This window comes from Lathamus discolor, chromosome 4, assembly GCF_037157495.1.
Source record: "Lathamus discolor isolate bLatDis1 chromosome 4, bLatDis1.hap1, whole genome shotgun sequence".
Lineage (NCBI taxonomy): Eukaryota > Metazoa > Chordata > Aves > Psittaciformes > Psittacidae > Lathamus > Lathamus discolor.
The window spans coordinates 1,235,914-1,257,316 of NC_088887.1; the positions used below are offsets into that span (position 1 = coordinate 1,235,914).

Genomic DNA, 21,403 nt, shown 5'->3' on the forward strand with positions numbered 1-21,403 from the left:
GAGAAACACACACTCACAAGGTGCTCCGAAAACATCTCGCCATCCAACTGCCCGCAGTGAGGTAACACTTCCTTCTTCTCGGGCAGGAAAGGGCACGACCAGGGCATGTTGAGGAGCAAGTTTAACTTTCCACGACAACCAGCGTCGACCCAACGGGCCCAAGTTTACACGGGCAGAAGCGCTCCCGGACCTGCCAGCACCAACCCACGGGAGGGGAGAACCCACCCGCCCATACCCGGCCGCGGCTGCCCCAGGGCCCGGCCGGCCCCGCGCCCCTCCGCGGACCGCAGCGCCCCGGCGGGCAGCGAGCACGCCCCGGCACCGCACAACAAAAGCGGGAAAGAGCAGCGGCCGCGGCGGAGCGGAGGGGGCTTGGGGAGGGGGGGAGCGGACAGAGCGGCGCGCAGGGGTCCGCAAGGCAGGCGAGCGCCCGGGCAGCGGGCGCAGGGGCAGGCACGGAGCTCGCTGCCGGCGCAGGCATACATACGGATGGGCAGCACCGCGCGGCTTGGTGCGGCAGCCACAGGAGCCGCCGAGGAAAGCCAGGAGCGGGCGAGCGGGAGGCGGGATGGGGACGGCTCCTCAGACCCCCGCGGAGGCCGCTTACCCCGTCCTGAGCCCGGGGCGGCGCGCAGGCGAGGCGTCTGTCGAGCGAGGCTCTCCGCCCTCGGGCGCGGCGGGGCTCACCGCCCCGGGAGGCAGGCGGAGCGCGCCCCGCCACCCGTCCCGAGCGCCGGCTCCGGGCGCCCCGCGGCACTCGGCTCTGGCGGCGGTGGCGGGCGGCCGCTGCCCCGCAGGGAAGCGAGGGGAGCTACTGCCCCGCCGCCCGCATCGCCCTGCCCGGAGCGCAGCCCGGCGGGTGCGGACGTGCGCGCGTATGCGGCAAGAGCCCTACGGCCACATGCAGGGAGAGGGCAGAGGGAGACGCGCACGCACTGCTCCGCCCGCAGCCCGCGGCGCGCCGGGGAAGTGAGCGCGGCTCGGCGGCGCCCCACGCCCGCCCCCTCCCCGCGGCGCTCTGCCGGCCGCTCCCCTCCGCCGAACATGCCCACCCCCGGCAGCACGCTCCGCCAGGACAGCGCATGCGCGCAGGGAGCGCGGCGGGAGGACCCGAGCCCCCTCGGCGCGGAGCGGGCAATCAGGAGGGGAAACTGCGTTTAAATGACGTGAGCGCCGGCGAATAGGTGCGGGGCCGGGGCGCGGCTCGGGAGGGGCCGGCGGCGCGGAGAGTGATAGGAGCCGTGGCCAGTGGGTGCGCTCCGAGGGCGGGGGGCGGAGCTTCCGGTCTCACCTCGGGGCGCCTGCCCGCGGGTGAGAGGTGGCTCACGGCCTTTGGGTGATGGGGCGGCTGGAGGGGTTCAGTTTTGAGGAGCCCCCCAAAGCGTTCAGCCTCAATTGAAGGGTTTGCAGGGGGCAAGGAGCGGCGTGGGGCTGTGACAGCGTGTCCCTCGCTCTCCGGTGAAGTTGCGGTGTCCCGCCCTGCTGGCGCGCGTCATTTGTGTTAAAAATCAGTACTTCTTGTTGCCCCGTTCCTGGGTGTTTTGCCTGCCTTCTCCTCCCCTCCGCGCCGTAGGGAGTTTGTTGGTCTTTGTGCGGCCACGAAGAGCAGGAACTTGTTTTCCTTCTGTACGTCTGGTTTCTCATTTGTTGAGGGGGAGGGTGAGATCTGTTGTTAAGCCAGTACTGAGATTTGTCATGTTGGAAAGGGGTTGGAGAGATGCATAAGGCGGTACTGCTGCTCTAAAAGGTGAGGGGCGAATACATAAACACTTCTGAATTAGAAACAAACCTTCCTGTTAATTTCTTTCAGTAGCACTTTCCGTGCGGGGCACTAAATAAAACATTACCCTGTTATGTTTTCGTTTTAGGCCAAGTTTTCCTCTCAGATTTGTATATTTCCCACGAATGCTGGAGGGGAAAGAGAGAAGCTCACCCGTGCAAGGTACAAGACGTTTGCCATCACAGGCTTTTGAAGATGTTCCAGGGGCTAATTGTGTTTTGCAAGTGTTAATATTATAATTAAGTGTCTTACAAGGAAACACGAATCTTTGAGGCTGTTCCTGGAGACAGTTGTATTGGAGGACTGGTTTTAAGCTTTGGTTTTCTGAATATTATTAGTGAGCGTGTTTTTCCATAGCAGTTTCCTTTGTAAGTTTAAAATAAGAACCTAGAAAAACAAGTAAAAAATGAAAACAACAGACCCCCCACCAAAACCCCTCCCGAAACCCCAAACAACAAAAACACCCAAAAGAACAACAACAAAAAAAAAAAAAGAAACCAAACCAAAAACCAGACCCCAAACAACAAAAAGGTGTACAATGTTTCAGTGTTCCTTTTACTTATCTTTTCATTTATAGGTATTTTTGATGCAGGTATCTTCCCATTGATTTAAATTGTGTCAAGTTACTCCTTTGGGCACAGATATGACTATACTACATAAAATCGCGCCAATAATGCATTCGTCGAAGGTCATTGTTCCTCTATAGCTTGAGAACTGTTCTTTTCCCTGTGTTGTTTTAAATGTTGGTTTTAAACTCTCCTGTGGCAGCAATCCCTGTGGTTGCTTTGGAGCCCAGCTTGCATAAGGTTAGGTTGGTAGTGACTGCTTGTTCTTCTGACACCTTGTTTTGCTGTGGATAAGCAAAGGATCTGACATTGTTTCTGAACTTGTTAAATCTGTGGTTCCTTTTCTCAGTTGTTTTGTTTTCATTGTTGTTATGTCATTCTCTTTGTATTCTGCACACTGCCAAGAGCTATGATCTGTGAGTTGCACTTGGTAGCTGTCTGGGGCTGAGTCATGTTGTCTTGCAGTTCATCTGAGTGCAGAGCCAGCAGGAGAGAGCAGCTTGGTTTCCTGCATCCCTCTGTATGTGTTGTGTTGTTAAGAGAATAGCCACCTCTATGGGGAAGGCGAGTGGTTTTCAAACCCTTACTGCATTGCCTATCCTGTACAGTAAGTACGGATATTCTGGAAATTACCGTCCTCAGAGGGTCATACAACTGTATATTGTAAGCAAGCCTGATGGGCTTTGGTATCCCTACTGGCTTTAGTATCAGGGGTGTTAAAGATGGTTAAAGCTCTTGTGTGCTATACTATGAAAGCACTAGAAGATACTGATTTGGTTTTGTGGTTTCAAGCATGCAGAGTGAAAGGACTGATAGAAGACAGCTGAGAGGTAAGGCTGAGAGAGGAGAAGCAAACAGCAGCTGTGTGTCGTTAGGGGTGGAGAACATCCCACTGGGTCTGCAGGTGTGTGAGGTTAAAAGGTCCTTGAAAAGGCAGAGCATGCTGGTCACCTGGAGTATTTTGATACAGGCTAGCAGCAGTGTGTTAGTGTGGCAGTCTAGAGGGGCATGGGAGTGGATATTCCTACTATCCAACTTCATGCTCATGATGTGAATTAAGAAGTTATGGATAGTCTGCTGTGTAAAGGTCTATTGAGAGACCACAAGGTGATTCAAAGCAAAAACCCAAGTCGGATACTTTGATTCTCTGCGGGAAAGAGTGTCTTTCTAGTCTTTCTGTTTGGCCTCTGCTTAAAGTGTATAAGGTAAGTTTGATGTTTAATTAAGGCTCGCAAGTTATGTACATACAATTAAAATGGCTCCACAGATCTTTGTTACTCATAAGCTGTCTGATTTAATATTTCTTTTCCTTGTTGTTGTACTAAAGAATGTGAGAGTTTGGGTCTGCTGTTTATAAGTGTTTTGAGCGTTGTGTGAAAACACTACAGAATGGAAATGAGGTGTATACAAGATGTAAAATATGTGTATTCCATGCTACATGAGACTGGTTCTCAACCTAGTTAAAGTACTACTCAGTCATGCAATGATGTCTGGATGGCTGTTGTGAGGATTTGGTGGAATCCTGTAATAAAAATTGTGGAGTGAAGGTGGCTGTGAGTCAGGGTATGATAAGGACATCAAGGCAATGTGAAAGACTCCTTGTTTTGAACTCCTGAATCCCTTTGAAACATAAAGATGTCAGACCTGAGGATTTTACTGAAAGGCAAAATCATGCGAGTTCTTGAAAATCACAGCTGCTTGGTAGACAGGGAAAAAACAGATTTATAAGAGTGTAAAATGAAACGAAGAGATTTATGCATTGCAGTATTTCCCTATTGTTTTATTGGGTTTTGGGGTTGGTTTTTTTTTTTTTTTGCTTTGCTGGTGGCTCTCTTCCTCTGGATCTGTTAAAGTTGTAAGACAGCCTTGTGAATGAAACTTTATGTTGCTGCTCTTGAATGGATTCTCTCAAAGAGCCATTCACAGCAGTTGGAAGCAAGAGAGATGCTTTGTTTTGGTTTTCTTTGTAGGCTAAAATATTATTGATTTTCTGCAGTCAGTCAATGTATGTGGTTTGGAAGCTGTTTTCATTTGTGTGGGTTTTTTGTTGTGGTACAAGTGACTTTTTGCCCAAATATGCTGAAGCACAAGAACAATGAAGAGGTCAGATGCAGGCTTTATTTATAGCTATGTAAGTAAGATAAGGTATTGCCTTCGTGTACGGTATAATTTGTAAAGGTTATTACAGTATACAATACGCTGAGTGAAGTGATAAGGTAGCAATGCTTGTAAAAGCTGAAGTCAGCTGTTTTGAAAGTTGAATGTGAAGTGCCTTGTTGCTAATTGCAAAGCAACAGTACCCTGGTTATCCCAACATCCTTAAGCTTTAAATGTAATCTCTTAGTGTTTTGACTGAATATGTACACTCAGTGCTTGGACCGAATATGTGCAATGTTATGAAAAGGCAACTCTTCATAGTGGTGTAGCATTCTGCACTGCGCTTTCAGGCAGAGGTTTAATGGCTGAGCACTGACAAGGTCACACTCTTCACAGTGTGCAGTGTTTCAGCACAAAGCAGCTGGTCTCTCTATGCAGGGAAGCTGGGTCTCTAAAGGCCACTAGAGCCCACTGTTTTGGTGCCCTCCATCCATCTGTTCTGTGAAAATGCCAAGCCAAACAAAAAAGAGATAAATGATAACAATTTTAACAACAGATACCTTTCAGCAAACAGTCCTGGAACTTAAACACATTTTAATTAGCCCATTGTAGAACTGTACAATGTCTTACACATCTCCCTTCTTCCCCCAAGATCCAATTATTACATAGTCACCTGTAATGCCTGTTAAGAATAGTAAAGTGGAGGAAATGGAAAATCCGTTCATGTTATTATTTTACAGTGCCCTCAAGGATGCTAGGCTCTTCAGATCTACCAAAAAAGCCATTTAGTTATGGTTTTTATGGTTGCAAAGCTGCAAGCCACCTTTGTGGCTAACTTTTAAAGTAGATTGCAACATATTTAGCTGTTTTATTATAGCAAACTCGGAGACAGGAGGCAAAACCAATCACCACAGACACTCAGAATTCTACTACTGATAATTTAAGTTTTTGTAGTAATAGATGCTCTCTCTGCCTTAGTGGGTAATTACTTAGTGAAAATTGGTGATAACTGTGGTGGTTTGATGTTATATTATGATCTAGTTAATTCAGTTACCTCTAGCTCTTCATTTGTTTATTTAGATTATGTTTGTCATGGTCATGGAGTAAAAAAGAAAGGGAAAAAGGCTGCTTTTCAAAGATTCTGTGCACTGTAGCAATCCATCATTAATCCAGTAGGCTGTTGCAGTGCAACTGACGGTAATAGGGCATTGCTGCATGAGGTCTCTCAGCTGAGGATTTAAGTCCTCTTTTTATCCTTGATTTGGAAAGACAAGCTAAATTTGGGTCTGTATCTGTAAATAGAATGGGCTAGTCGCTGTTCTCAGGCCCTGAGGCACGGCAGCATGGCAGGATAGGGCTGGTTGCCACTGTTCTTAGTAAAATTGCAGCAGCACCACCATCCCCACACCCAAAATACCTGCAGGTGTGGGGTGATCCCTGACCTGTGCTAACCCTGAACCTCCCAGGGATTGGTTTGGGTAAACACAAGCTGCTATGGGCCAAAATACTAGGGAGTATCCTGATAATTTACCACCACAGATTATCATGCACCTAGTCTTTGTGTCTGCAGTAGCTGCATACAGATAGTTTGAGTGTGTGTGTGCATACGTACAAATACACGTGTGCACACATACACTGTTAATATGGGGCCTTTCATCTTTGTTAATCTTGGTTGGAGTTCACTTAATGAAATTGCATTCAGCTGGCTCCTTGAAGAGTGAACTCCTTAAAGGGCACATTGGAAGTGCAGTGGCAAGAGTTTTACTGACTGTTGCTCTTAGGCTTATCTTTTCAACTCTTTCACTTGCACTAGGCAAACCAACTGGAGTACGAGATTGTTTTCCATGCAGAATACAGTAGTATTATATTTATTCAAAAAGTACATTTGCTTGACTATGAGCAATTAGAAAATACATTGTGTGTTTGCAGAATGAATGTGAAAATTAATTACAGGGCCAGGCCTGTGTTTGTCTACACACCTCGCTAATAAGTTCCCTTTTGCTGTAAACTAGACAGCCCACTTCAAAACACATCTCCTCCCTAATATATAGTATGAAAAAAGCGAGTCAGCTTAATTTTAAAACAACCTAACCCTCAGGGAGCAATTTTACTTGAGTTCTTCTGGTTCTTTTCTGTTCTTAATTGCATCCATCTGCCAGAGCAGGTGCAAAGGCTTTAACTAAGTCCTGTCGTTTTAGCCCTACCTTCTGAATTTGCTCCATCTGTGTGACAGTGTTAAAATAATCAGTGTTGATATCTTCCTTTCTTTTTTCCTTTTTCCCCGCTAAGTGCCATGATCTAAATTCTTCCTAAGCTCAGTCTGATAAAACAATAGCGGCAATACTTTTAACTCCAGCATCCTCTTTAATATCCTGCCCAAATACAACTGAGATTTCTTGCTTGACTTGAGAATTAGCAGCTTTTGTTCTTTTCCATTCAAATATCTGTGCTTTCACCAGAATTTCTAAGATCTTCAAATTGTGGTAAGTGGTTGTAAAACATGCCTAGGGACTTCCACTGCCATCTTTGTCTGGAGTAGCAGTTGCACTTTGACAGAAAACAAGCCTGTGTCTATAGAACACACTTGAGCATAGAAGACTTCCTCTGTGCTTCTGCAAGTTGAAATAACCTCAGTTAGTGGAGATATGAGTTATATTGCTAGAAGCTTTAGCTGAACTACTCGAATGAGACACTGTCGTGTAGACTTGTTTACAGCAAGCAGCAGTGTTTTGAGTTTAGTAAGGTAGTGTCTTATAGGTAAACAGAAATCATGCAGTGCTAGGAAATCGTAACTCAAGCATTACAATTCATTTGCTTAAATTTCTTCTGTGCCACTCTATTGTAGCTTCTCATGTTCTGCCCATCCTTCTAAAAGAGGACAACTTCTTGTGCTATAATCTGCTTGACTCCTTGACTAGGAATTGATGGTGTATCTTGTGTTTCCTGTATGCTCCAAGTTCTGTTAGTATTTTCTTTGTGAACAAAGACAGGGACCTTTTGTCTTTGTATTAAACATGGGATTTTTTTTTTTTCTTTCCCCACCTTACTTACCTTCATTTAAAATAAATTGGGCCTTTTGGTTGTTTTTGGTTTTTTTTTTTAATTGAAAGTAAACCATATGTTTATAGAATCAGAACGAGTTGGGTTGGAAAGGACCCTAAAGATCATCTAGTTCCAATCCCCCGTCATGGGCAGGGGCAATTTCCACTAGAAAAGGTTGCTCAAAACCCCATCAAAGCAAGTCACTGCTTTAATAGAACTGAGTAATTTTTGACCTTTTGCATGGGTTGTTTGCAAACACAAGCTGAATGCATTTGATATTTGTAGTTATTTACTGAATGCTTCAGAGCATTCAGTTGTCCCCAGACTGAGTTTACAAGATTTTTTGCATCAGTCGCTCATTCTACATAATGCAATTGGTGATTGTATTTTTCTACTTCATTACAAGACTACTTCATTATAAGAGGAAAATGAAAAATAATGAATCAGACTTCTGTGGAGAGGAATAAGTGATTTTTGCCTTTCTGAAATGTTCATTTTAACACATTAAGCAGTTATATTTCGAGTAACAGTGCATACTACATCAAAATGTGCTTTTTCATTATTTTATTCTATTGTATGGAAGAGTATAGTGCTTGTTTCTATTAAATTTTAGATTAAGGCGTGTTGTGTCAAATGAAATATAAAGAGGTCAAAGTAAAGCTAATAATGAAGTGAAGCTTGAATTAACCTTTTCTGCTGAGTTTCTGTCATTTTCCTGTCTAGTTTTCAATGTATCCAATTCTACATGGATGCCCCCATTGTTTAGGAAGTCAGAAAGCATCCAGCAGAACATTGTCACCCTTGTATCAAACAACACAAAAGTGGCTTTAATTGCTGAGAATGTGGGTTTATTTCATATGTGGTTTTGTTGTTGTTTGGTCCATGGTGCCTTCCCCCCACCCTGTATCTCCACCCAGTCTGTTTCCTAGTATATTACTTTTGTTTAGCTACCAGTCACTTGATACTGAATGTAAACCCAGCTATACTGGTTTATAAGCCTGTTGTGCCAGTGCCTAATTTTCTCCTTTCTGTTATTCTGTTTGGGTTTTGGTCTTCTGGTTGGGGCTTTTTTTTTTGGTTGTGGTTTTATTTGGGGTTTTTGTTTGGTTGGATTTTGGGGTGTGTTTTTTTTTTTTAATATCTGGTATTTTACAATTTTAAATAATGTAGCAAAAATCTTGCCAAAATAAATATGGTAGGAAGGAAACATGTGCTCTTCTTCACTGTTTATGCAAATAGCCTTGATTTATTCCCAGTTACTTGCATAGCTTATCTGTCAGTTTACAGTTCAACTTCTGCAAGAAGCTTGACTCTTACGCTCACTGATGTTTGCAAAATGCGCATGACTTCTACAGGAGATTCTCCATTGTTTGGGCTCCCTCTCCCTCTGTCTGTATGCATGTGTGTGTGTCTGTATGTGTATGAGGACTAAAGAAATAAGCCTAGGCAACTTCTAAAATCTTACTCATGCAGGTAGAACTTGATCCTGAGGAAAGTGGGTATGTTTGGCTTCCGAGTTTTTCCACAGATCAGCTTGCTTAAGAGCAACTTTAATTGTTGACTGGTTGTAATTCCCAAAGGACTTTCCTTAAAGTGGACAGCAGGGGCTGCCTAAAAAGAAAACTGCTTCAGTTTCTTTGGGTTTATTCTCTTTGTGAGTTAAAACTTAACTCACAAGTGAGTCAGTTTATCTTCTCCATGTACAGCTGATGTTATGGAAAAAAATGGTCTTTTTAAATAGTCATGACAGTCATAGTTATTGCAAAAGGGTGAATGGGGGTGGGAAATGAAAGAAATTAATTGGTAAAAAGTCTAGGCCAATGATGACTAGTAGTGTGATAACTTACAGTAAAGAGAAGATTACCATGACAAGAAAGCCATATATTTATAAGAACCTCATAGTGGCAGTGCCCTACATCCTGACCTTGCTCTACATGATACGTGCATGATGACTGTGATAACTTGAGTCTATGAATTCACCATTAAAATGAAATTAAAAAACCCCCACACCCTTATCAGATGAAACATCAAATCATTGCAACCTTTTGAAATGCGAAGAGATGAGTAAACCTGTTTTACAAATACACAAACCGTGTAAGAATGGAAATCATCACTGTGCAAAGTTGTACTGTTTGTTTTTAAGGTGAGGAGGCTTACTTGTATCCCAAGGATGCTATATTTGCCTGGTCTTCTCCATAATGACTTCATTGATTACAGGATCATACCTTATTTTGATAAGAATCAGGTTAGATTCACCAATAAAAAATTAAACTGTTTAGAAGATATCTTCAATAAAATTCCAAATCCCCTTTGAAGTATGGGAAATGGCATAGGAGGAAGGTCTGCCCTTTGTTTCTGTCACTGTTTGTACTTCTTTCTTCTATGCCCTTTTCTTCTTGGCTCCCCAGAGGCCTTTGCTTACAATATGTTACTGATGTTGTGTGTATCACAAAAAGGCAAGTACAGTAGATGTAATCTTAGCTCCTCCTGCCCACACAGATTCATGAACTCTCTTCTCTTAACAATACATGTTGGTAACTGGGAAGCTTGGAAGGACAATTAAAATAGAAATGTATGTACCCTTTTGAGCTTCTGTTATTCCCTATGTTTCAAGGGTGACAAAAAGGAAATTCATCCCAAATAGCAGGTTAGAGAGTTGAAAGGGTCCCTGCCAGCTTCCTACTGATGTTTTCTGCAGAAATGTTCTGGGTAAGATTTTGCTTCTACTCGGTCTCCCTGTCGTCTTCCTGCCTAGTCGCTCTCATCGCCCATGTCAGTCACAGGCAGGAGTGGGGAGCTTTCTGTTCACTGAAGTGGATTATGCAATTACACACAACTGCTGAATAGGAGGTACTGTATTCATATGGTTAAAGAGGAAGCAAGAGACTGAAATATGACTAAGGGAATTTCTGTGAGTGGGCTCGGCTCCCTATCTTCATAGGACTTTGGATTCCATAGCAATATGTCTAATGGAAAGAAGAATAAATGGTAGAACTGAGCTCACTTTTCTACAGAGCATTAATCTGGAGCACATTTCTTGGGCATTGCACTGCTGTGGGCTTACAGCTGCTAGAATGCATGCTGGTAGTGGACTGACAAGCAGTGATGCTCAGCTATGGTGTGAGAACTTTGCTGTGCAAAACCTTGCCATCTCTGTTTCAGATCAGTTTGCTATTTGACAACTGGCTATACAGGGCAACTCTGATGGAAATCTAACCTGCAAAAGCTGTTTGCTCTAACATCCTGGGAACTTTATCAGTGCCCAGTACTTCACAGAACTTCCTTTTTGCACAGTCAGTTTCTAAAATATAGAGGTCTTTTCAGTGGCACATACTTCTATTCATTATTTCCTAGTGCCAGTGGAAGTGCTTCAGCTTCAGAGGCACCAGGAGTCCTCTTTCACCTTTGTGGAAGATACTTTAATGAATTGAATGTGCAGAGCTGAGGTGTTTCATCATCCAGAAGTATCTGGAACCATGGGAATCTGCTGGAAGGCATAATAGAGCATGGCCACTATGGGTTGTGATGAGGCGGTTCCTTGTTACTGTGTGAGACTGGAGGTACCACTCTCTGGCTTTGAGCCTGTTTACTAGGCACTTAGGTATTGGAAAAAGAAGCTATAAACACGAATCCAAACTGTTACAGCAAAACATCTGGTGGAGTCCAGAAAATGAATTAACTAATTGCCTTCATGTTGAAGGCAAGGCCTACTGAAATTCATCTAATGTAACCATATTAACACATGTAGGTATTAATAGAAATGTACAGTCGTGCTATTTCTGAGCTGTTTTCAAACAGGTCTGTCTCCATTTCCTGGCTGCATGACTTTGAAAGAGCTTGTAAATAGGTTGCCTGAGCTGGGCTGTTTGTCTTTTATTATTCTTGTTGACGTCACTGGGCAGTGTGGTTGTAACCGTACGAATAGTTGACAGCAGCAGAAAAGGGCTCTCACATTTGTTTGTATCTGCATTGTGTCCCCCTCCAAGGCCAGCACAGCCTTGTCCGTAGAGAAATGCTCCGGGGGGCTGTTCCTCTAAAACTCTTTGTAATCCTTCTCCAGCATGAGTTCAGTATTTCCTGGAACAAAGCTGCTTTGCTCGGTTCAGAATTCATCTGTTTATTTTACGGGTGATGGATTTTTGACCAAACGATAGCTTATAACAATAATGTAGAAAGCCCGGATACTTCACTGTCCTATTGCTACTCTGCTGTGTTTCTGTGCGTGCATCTTTGAGATGCATTAGTGCCTTCTAGTCACTTAGCTGCGACAAAGATCACTTCCAAGAGAGTTTTTGCTGTCTTCCCTCTGGGCTAACAAGTGGTTTCTGAAGTTAACTCTCCTCAGCTCTGCTGCTCTGTAACAAAGGTGGATGCATGGATGGCTTACTTCTGTGCACAGAAAGGCAGCCCCTGGATTGATAACCGCATTGGTGCGCTTTCAGCTGGATGCCACTGGAAGGCATCTGTGGGAGATGCTATTCATGATGGGGAGTTGGCACCAAATACAGGCAGACAGCAGGGAAGGAGGGAGATGCTCAGTTTTGGTTTTTAGCAGCATTGTCTCTGCCAGTTGGTGCAGGAATAGAGCAGAGGATGGTCCTGAGAGAGCTGCTTTTTTGTGCAAATTAAGCCATCTTTGATTTCAGTTATCTTCTTGTTCTTTTTTTTTATGACACCTAAAGGATAAAGTCACTGCTCAATTAGAGGAATTCTGCAGTGCTTGTTCCAGAGCAGTAAACATTCTTAAATGCTCTGGGACATGTACCTCATCAAATCTCAACTTCAGTAAAAGCTGAATGCAGGAACCAGCCCACATTCCTTTCTTCAGTTGTTTTTGCTCTCTTGATTTGCTCCTTCAGATGGCATGTTGGATAATATCTGCTTAGCTTTTAACCTGCATGGAGTATGCTAGAGTTTAAACTGCCCAACTTGCTTAACAGGAAGGCAAGAGAGCAGAAAGGAGAATAAGTGTGAACAGCAGCAGCGGCTTTTAGACAACTAACTTAGTTGACTTCTGGAATTGGAGCTGGAATGTTGTGGAATTTGATACAGATGGAAAATACAAGTTGAAAAGCATAAAATTTCCAGTGTTGGTGCCATTTTGGGTAGGCTGTGTGGGTGGGGAATGGTGCTAAATGCCAAGCAGAAAAGTAGAACTGAGTCTCTGTCCAACTAGTGACAGGCAGCTAGCAATGAGGAGGGGGGGAAAAGGTATCTTAAATGTCCAAATGCAGCTGTTTTGTAATAAGTCACTAATAGTTACTGCTAAAGCGCAGCTCATCAGCATTTGCTGTTTTCCTGTCCATAGAGTTCTTTTCCACAGTATGATTTTTACGGCATCCTTATTTTATGTCTTACTGTATATGGTCAGGTGGTTCATGTGGCTCTGAAGTCTTTTCTTTTGGTCAGACTGTGACTTACAGCAGGTGAAAAGTGCTTTTGAGTGTTCCGGTTAACTGTCATTCTTCAGCATGAAAGTAACATCTTCTTCTAAGAATGAAGTGCTGCCTCTTACAGGATGAGCACCTAATACTAGGGTTATGGATGTCCCTGCTCCTTCTTTGTTCTCAGATCCTCGGTTCAAGGTCTGGTGTTTTGTTTTGGCATCAGGCCCAGTTCCAGGAGCAGATCCTTTCTCTTCATTTGCTCCAGATGCATTTCCTGTGTGCTCTTGTGAGGCTCCTTCAAAAAAACCAAAACAATGAGCATGCAGGAAACAATTCATAGTTAGGAAAAAAACCCCAAAACAACAAAAAACCCCCCAAACAACCCAATTTCCCCCTTCCCTCCCCAAATATCACCAAAGGAAAAGGTGGCTTTCCCTTAAGGAAACGGCTCCAGAAACTTTCAAGAGGCAGTTCCCTACTTTAACAGTACATGACAGTACTTTGGTTGTCTGCTATGGTATCATACAGGGGAAAAGAGGAAGGTCAAAGTTATTCTGCTTAACAGTCACAAAGCATTGAGAATGTCCTTGGCCACTTGTCAATCAAAGATAAATCCCAAGTCACCACAAGGAATCTGATATTCAAGATGCACTTGTGCCCCTTTGATGGAAATCCTTTGTGATGATTGGCCCCAAACTTTATTTTCCTTGTGAGGCTTTAGAAGATGCTGTAAAAGGTTTTTAGTGTATAATACTGGGTCAAATCTGAACTACTTGGAGGTCATTAGTAACAAGAAAGTATTCCTTAATTTCTCAGGAGGATCTATTAACATGTCGAACATCTCTACTGTAGTGTGAACAGTTTAACTGTGTGTGTGTGTGTAGTAAATGGGGTATAAGGATTGTAATCACTTGGCTTTTACTGTTGTAGCAAAACTTCTTTTGTTAGTCTCCAAAGAGCTTCTGAGAGGAAGGTGTAGTTCTCGACATCCTGTTCTCTGCAAAAGACAACAAGAATCCCTCACAGTAATACTTCAAACCCCACTTTCAGCTATAGCCGGAAGATAAGGCTCTGCTATAGGTAGTGCATACCAGAAATGGAAATGACTCAGTTCAGCAAGCTTCCCAAACTTATAGGTGGCTCCCTTCAGAGAGAACTGACACTGCAATGCATGTGGATTTAATTACCTCTGTGAAAGAAGCACACTTGCTCTTGTGACTGAAATTTAGAATCTAAGAGATATGCTGGGTGTGAAGCAGTAATTGGGAAGTCATTTGAGATGCAAAAGCAGTGAAAATGGGCTGGGTCTGCTTCACAACTGGAAACTATGACCATGGGTTGTTGTTCATAAATAGTGTTAACATCAGGTTTTCCTTCCACTGAATTTTAAATGGTAAATACGGGGCTTGGAGGAAGGACTTTGTTTATCCTTCTATCCTACACTTTTGTAAAGTATTTGGAATGCAGTCCTGGTGCTTCCTGCTGCAGCTGGGGGAGAGACATGGTAATGCTGATGTCTGTTCACAACTGGCTGCGTTTTGAAATCATAGCCCCAGCAAAGGGAAATGCATAATTTTACCACCTCTCCCAGCTGTCGTCACAAGAAGCACTGACTCAGACACACCTGTGACTCAGAATTCCTCTTGTTTCCTTCCTGCTGCCTACTAGTAGTAATTTCAGCTGGAACCTCTAGTGCAGTTCTCAGTCTCTGCGCAGTATCACTTGATCTGCACAGGCAATAGAAGTGAAATAAAGCTGTTTCTTACTGTCCTCTTCCAATCCATCTACTCTGAAAAGAGGGCAGACAGAAAAGTCTTCTGTTCCTCAGTGCTTGAGCACAAAATTTGGGTGAACAGTAAAAAAAAAATGAAAGAATTATAAAGGGACTTTTTCACTGAACTGATAAGTAACCAAGTCACAAGCTACATCAACAGGAACTGGGCTGAAGAAAACCAAAGGTCGTGATGTTTCTCAGGTGCAGTGCAGACTCTTACACAAGCTGCTTCTCTGGAGGATAGCTGTGTGGTTTATTTAAACCAGTTTTTTTTCCTCTTGTTTCACAGACAGTCATGTTGTTGGTTAAACTTTTACTTTCCAGAGCAGAAATCGCTATTGATTTTCACCTCCTCTTAGAACTACCTACCCTTTCAGTTCATTTTTTTATTAACATGATCCATTTGTTTTGGTGCTTCACTTCTTGGTTGTCTGCCTTGGTTCCTCTGAAGGGTGTGACAGAAGTTCCGAATTACCTGTTCTGCTGAGACATTTCATGTTGGTTATCTGAAATAATAAGAGATAATTTAGGAAGAAAAAATGCATCTTTGCATTGATAACTGTAATGGTAAGATACCTCCTTAGACATGCAGACAGCAATTTCTAGCAAGTAAGAAAAAACCCCAACAACCCACCCTACAATATATTAAGACATGAGTAAGAAATGAATTAACAACAGGAGAAACAAATGGCTTGTGGTTAACTTGATCACTTCCTTTGCTACAAACAAGCAATTGTCAAGTTTTAGGAGGCTTATTCAAACGTGACGGGGACAGCCCCTAAGCAGCAGTAGGAGAAACATCCGCTGCTAATCATTTTCTTTTGCCACTTTTCATTCCAGCCTTGCAACTGTTGTACTCACAGAAAGCAAATATGGCAAAGATGATTTTGTTTGAACAATGACAGACTTAAATGTTCAAAAGTGCAGCTGCTGAGACTTCTTAGAGATTTAAACTTTCATTAAACATACTTAAAATAAAGCATAGCATACATAACGTCTAACAAACCTTGTGCAGGAGTTCTACTTTGCTTTCCTTTTATTAAGCAAAAGCTGTTTCTAGCAGGGGAGTACTGGAGCAAGTAGTACAGGTGTTAGAATGCTAAGTGCTTTATGAGAACACTGGAACAGAATCGGAGAATCCTATACAAGTTTTGGTTCCTTAAAATTCAGCATGGGTTGGATTGTAAACGGTACACAGACATCTAAATTTGGGATGGAGCCAGAATTAAGAGGTGTTTCTTATGGATCTGGTTTTTGAGTCAGGTTAAGAGAGCCGAAAGCTTTAAAAATAAAAAAATAATTAAAAAAACCCATTAATTTTATCAAATAACCCATCTGTAGTAATGACAGTGTGAGAGCTTGGCCCTGGCAGATCTGAACCAGCTCTGATCCTGTTTCAGCATCAAACCTGAGTTTGGCTGTTGTTCAAAATACAGATTAAGAGAATACCTCCATGGCAGGTTTTTCCTTTTGAACAACATATTCATTGTTTGATAAGCAGTCACTATTTCCCCTTCACCCCACATCCCAGTGCTTCCATATGAAACCCTATCGCTGTTTCATTGCACATTAACTTTTTGCATATGAAAACATCCTGTTTAAATTTGCAGATTCAGGATATGGGAACTTCTCTTTTCCTTTAAAAGTAGTTGAATATATTTGCAGTCATTTAGTAATAAAACCTGCAGCAGTTATTCTTTGTAAACACTTAACTCTTAGAGGCAGCTCTTTCTTGTTGAAAGGTTGGGTATTGCTTGGCAAACAATCCTTCGGGGTGTTCTGCTAGGTGGAGAGATGGTCTGCCCGAATTCGGCATTCATTCAGGACTTCTCACCTTCAGAGCTTGTCTTCCTGAAGCAGTTGCTAGAGTCTTACTTGGCATCAGCATCAGCATGCAGGGAATTGTGCAGCAAGTAAATAGAGCCTGCTTACCAGTGACCCACACTGAAGTGGCTCAAAAGAAGTAGGTGGCAGTTACCAAGTTCTTAAGGTATAGAGACCAAAAGAGAGAGCTATTAGAAATCACAGAGCAAATGTAGCCTCTGTAAATGCAATACAACATCTACATGTGTAGAGCTCTGTTGTGTAGATAGGTGTCACATCTGTATGACATTTAATGAAAGCTTTCAAAGAAGCAGTCTTATAATCTGATTGCTAACAAAAGATCAGCACTTGCTGAGGGTAACAGGCTTTCAGTGCAATATCTTGGCACTGCAGCAAGAAAAATGTGTTGGTCAGTTGTGTCTGTTAGGTACAGTTTTCTGCCTTTCCATCTTGGGACAGACAGTTGACCTTTATTTTGTTTAAGATAGTTGTGTATATACCTCTTGGAGAATGCGAGACCTGATTTTGTTGTTTGGCTTTGGTGTTTTTATTGTACTGTTTTGTTTGGGTTTCTGTTATGGGGGGGGGCAAGGGTTGGTTTGTTTTGGGGTTTTGTTGTGGGGTTTGTGTAGTTGATGTTGTTCTGAGGGGGGGTTCTCTGTGTGTGTGCATTTTTAGTGAGTTTGCTTTGGATGATGCTGCCATCCTCAGTTACCTTCTGTAATGGAAGTTGGCATTTCCAACCAAGTAGCTGCTACTATTTGCAGCAAATCTTTTCTCAAGCACCTAATCTTGCATGCCATTGAAAGTGAGCTGGGTTTGGCTTTTTTACCATAAGCCATAATAATCTCCTAAGACATGAAAACTGCGAAACAGAACTGAACTCGGGAGGAGAAACCAAGTCGTCTTTTTATCTTGTGTGGTTTGTTTGGGTGTTTTCCCTCTCGCTTCAACTATGATGCATTTAATCTGCAGACCAACATAGTGAATCTCCAAGTGTAAGCAGAAATCTGGAGGGTAATTGACAAAAGTTGACTAATAACAAATAATTATCATCTATAAATAAGAACTTTTTCTGTCAGATGACTAACCAGTTTGCAAGACCTTTTGGTGAGCAGAGCATAAACCATGAACATGGTTCAGTTGAAAAGAGGTGCATTGTATGAAGGCATATATTTTTAATTGGGTATTCATAAATATATTAACAGATTATATTCATTTGGAAAGCCATTTTTAATAGTTGATTTCCTATGTTATTGCTGTTTATGTTGTTAACAGACTGTCTCTACACCTGACCTCATACAGTCTGTTAGACTGAGTAAGGGTCTGCACCAACTGGAAGCAGGGTCCGTTTTGGGGACACTTACCACTGTAACATACATTTGGCAAACACCTCAAGTATCTGTTTTTGACTGCCATCTGACCAGTCAACTCTCAGGTAGGCTCCGGATCCTGGGATACTTGTGTTACATAGATTATTGCATTACATAGATTACATAGGATAAAGGAATTGTTTTCAGAAGCAGGAAATGGTAGCAGCTCAATAGGAGCATACTTTTATTCTACTGTGAGTTCAAACCATACTTTCAATACCCAGACGTGGTTTTCTGCTTGCTTTTTGATTTCTATCATTTATTTACATGATTTTGGAATGAACTTGTGCATGGTTTTCTCCATGGGTTGAGCCACCAGGTATTTGGGTCAGACTCTTGCCTGATAGAAGGTATTTCCTCATGGAATGCATCATTTTCAGGATAGGTGTAGATAGAACTTACCAGGCAAATACTTAGAAACTATTACTTTTACTTCATTTGGAAGTCTTAATGCTCTGAATGTGAATGATTTGTGATCTTGAATGGTAGAAAGTTACAGTAGCAATATACTGAAAGTAAGGGTAGCTCATATTTTGCAATATGTATAAATTATATATAAGTAGTATATTTCAGACTCAAGAAAACTTAGTATCTCTGACAGCTGGGGAAATCTTACAGTTTCTTTAACCACGCACACTGCTCTGTACCCCTAATAAAGATTGCAGTCCTTGTGCATTCATGATGCAATGAATTTCATTAGTCTCTTATGGAGCTCAGTGTGGCTTCATGAAGATCTTGACTCAGATTTTGAAAGATGTCTGTGGTTAGCTTTGAAGAGTGAATTAAACTCTTGGGGCCACAAGTTCCCTTCACAAATAGGAGTTAGAAGCCCCCGTTGACTCTTTGTTATTTATAGTAAGTCATGAGTGGGTGTTACCAGCTAACCTTAGAAAACCATTTCATATAGTGTACTGCAACTGTGTGCAAAAGGCTAGGCTGGACCACTTGCATGCATGTAAGCATCAATTAGCTTGCAGGATTTACATGTAGAGGAAACAAGAAAATTGGGAACGTGTCATGAATATAGTTCTGTCTCTTTGCTGGGTAGCCTCTGTTGAAGATTTATGTGTCAGTGTGAGTGTTGCTAGTCTGTCTTGGTCATCCAGTAAAACAAAGCATGTCTGTCTTGTTATGATGAGAGGTGAGTGAAGGAACTTTGCAGCCTGTCCCACCAGGGACAGTTGCAATCCAACTGCAACGTTTCTATAGTCATTTCTGTTGCCAAGTCCTTGCTTCTTTCAAGGAGTATTAACTGCTCCAGTGCCACCTTAAGCATAATAGGACCTGAAAAACATAGCTGATGCCTTTGCAATAAAATTGTCTCTTTGTCTCTTCTTTGGGAATGCTCTAAGGAAGCATGCTGTGTATAAAAGGACTTCCTTGCAAATTTAAGCAGGAAGAGACCTACATGTTTGTATACACAGATAGAATTAACTGCAGAACCTTCTTTTCCCCCTTCGCCTCCCTTTGTTCTTTTTTAATTCTATAGCTGGCATCAAAATGACAGCAGGAGAGAACTCGCATTTCCTCCATGTTCACACAAAGGGGGTGGGAACTTGAAGCATCAATGCATGTCCTTCTTAAGCTTGCAAGCCAAAGATCAAGGCATTTTAAGATCTGTGTTCAGTCTTTAGCACTCTTCATGAAGCTGCTTGTAAAGGGCTTCCTTTTGTTTTGCTGCAGTGTAATTTTTAATGCTGCTGACAGACTTGGGTGCTGAAATTCAGCCTCTGGTTATTCACAGAGCCGATACAACAGACAGCTGCAGTTGCTGTCTCTTGAGACTGTTCACAAGTAAGACTTCTCCCCGACCTTTGGGGACCACTTATTTGGGAAAGTGGACAACTTGGTGTCAGTATTTGTTCAATCCCTGGACTCTTTTCTAAGGTTCATGCAAAATGTTGTGGCAGCATTGTCATAGCAACCACCACTCACTTGAAACCCAGCACTGGCCACCGCTGTAACATACAGCAGCTTTTTCTTTCAAGCCCATACAGGTTTGAGCTACTGACCTGTGGGTAGGCATGCTTGGTATGCTGGTATTGATGTGCTTAGCTAAAAGCTAATTCTATTAGAATATAATTGGTGGTGGCAGTGTAGGGAGGTAATTTCATGCTTAATTTTGACAGTTAAATTAGGTGTCTATTTCTCTCAAGTGAGGAGGGGAGCTGGGCTCATAGATTTAGTTTTCTGAATTGTAACAAAGAAGTCAAAAGTAGGTTAATCCTCCTATGCATATGCACTGTACAAGTCTCTTCCTTGTGAATGAAAAGACAGCATAAAGTCACTCATTACCTATCTGTATTTACGTATCAATCAGCACTTTAACCCCTTCAGTCAGTAAAGGTACAGTCACTTTGGCTGTAAGCTATTGAGGACTGGGAGATACTTAAACATTTGTGTAGATATTAGCTTATTTTTTATACAGTTTAAGCTGTACTATTTCACTTCCATTGAAGTGCAGTATCTTAGTCAGAATCTGGTCCTAAATAGATAGCAAAGTGGTATATGTACCGATGGTACTATGTGAATACTTAATTGATATAATAAAAGAATGTAATTGAACACATTTGACCAGTATTGATGGTTTTAAGAGCTCCTAGAGAACAATGGGTGAAGACAGGAGAAATTAAGAGTTTACAGAAATCCAGTTCCCTCTTGAGTCCTTTCATTATAATCCATACCAGTGTAAATAACCCTGTATCTCTTCCAGCTCTTAATAATTCATTCTAAACATACAAAATTAAACTTCCATTTGTGTAAGCAGCTGTGTAATTTAATTGTATATATGTCAAATGAACTTGTAAATATATATTTTCTTTTCTTGGCTGCTTTCTATGCACTTTATGGACACTGCTGTACTTCAGTGTTAGGAATGTCTTCTAGCCTGGACTGGAAGACCAGTCCAGGTCTACCTCTGCAGCATCTTCTTTTGTTACAGTACCTTATGGATGCTAGAAGGAATTGCAGATCTGTAAAACTTAGGTAGCAGGAAGGTTCCTTCTCTTAATGTTTTTCTTCTTCTTCTCCTTTCCCCCTCCTTTTTTGCCATACAGTCTCAAAATTAAGGTCACACTTTTCTGGCCTCTGGCAGATTGCAGGGTGTTGTGGGCAATTGGATATGGAGATCATACTGGAACATTTCACATTATATATATTACACTGGTTTGAAATTATACCTTCATACCTATAGGATGCTGCAGGCTCAGAAGTAGCCCGTGCCTCAGGTACTGTGTTTTATGCCTTTGCTTTTTTATTACTTCCTTGTAAAGCTTCAAAAGGGAAATGAAATTAAGCTATGCAGAAGGAATGCTGCTTACCTCTGGTTGATAGGGTCTGTATTTGTCACTGAAACCACAAGCAGGAGTCTTACTGACTTGAAAAGGGCTTTATCCTGGCTTGCTTACCAGTGAAGAAATGTGTAACAGATGCATGGCCTTGTATCTGAGGAGAAGGCGAAAGAACAACCAGTGTGAGGACAGAAAAATTGGTTTGGGCAGAGTAATATGAAGCTGTATCTGAACTTGGAGACCCTGAGCACCTCAGCTTTCTGATGTAGA

General features: G+C 42.4%; 1 protein-coding gene and 1 long non-coding RNA gene across 14 annotated transcripts in view; one reads left to right on the forward strand and one right to left on the reverse strand.

The window, feature by feature from the left end:
- CBLB (Cbl proto-oncogene B) overlaps positions 1–781 on the reverse strand; it is a 121,488-nt gene extending 120,707 nt beyond the window's left edge. For 2 of the 4 annotated variants that reach the window (XM_065675936.1, XM_065675935.1), the window contains exon 1: positions 608–667. The gene's annotated coding sequence lies outside the window, so the exon portion shown is untranslated. The other 2 variants (XM_065675937.1, XM_065675938.1) reach the window with 2 other exon arrangements.
- A 495-nt stretch (positions 782–1,276) lies between these two features.
- LOC136012886 (uncharacterized) overlaps positions 1,277–21,403 on the forward strand; it is a 332,231-nt gene continuing 312,104 nt past the window's right edge. For 8 of the 10 annotated variants that reach the window (XR_010612044.1, XR_010612037.1, XR_010612038.1 and 5 more), the window contains exons 1-2: positions 1,348–1,747; positions 1,869–1,942. This is a non-coding gene — a long non-coding RNA (uncharacterized LOC136012886). Of the gene's footprint in view, positions 1,312–1,347; positions 1,748–1,868; positions 1,943–21,403 lie in introns of those variants that run through there. The other 2 variants (XR_010612039.1, XR_010612041.1) reach the window with 2 other exon arrangements.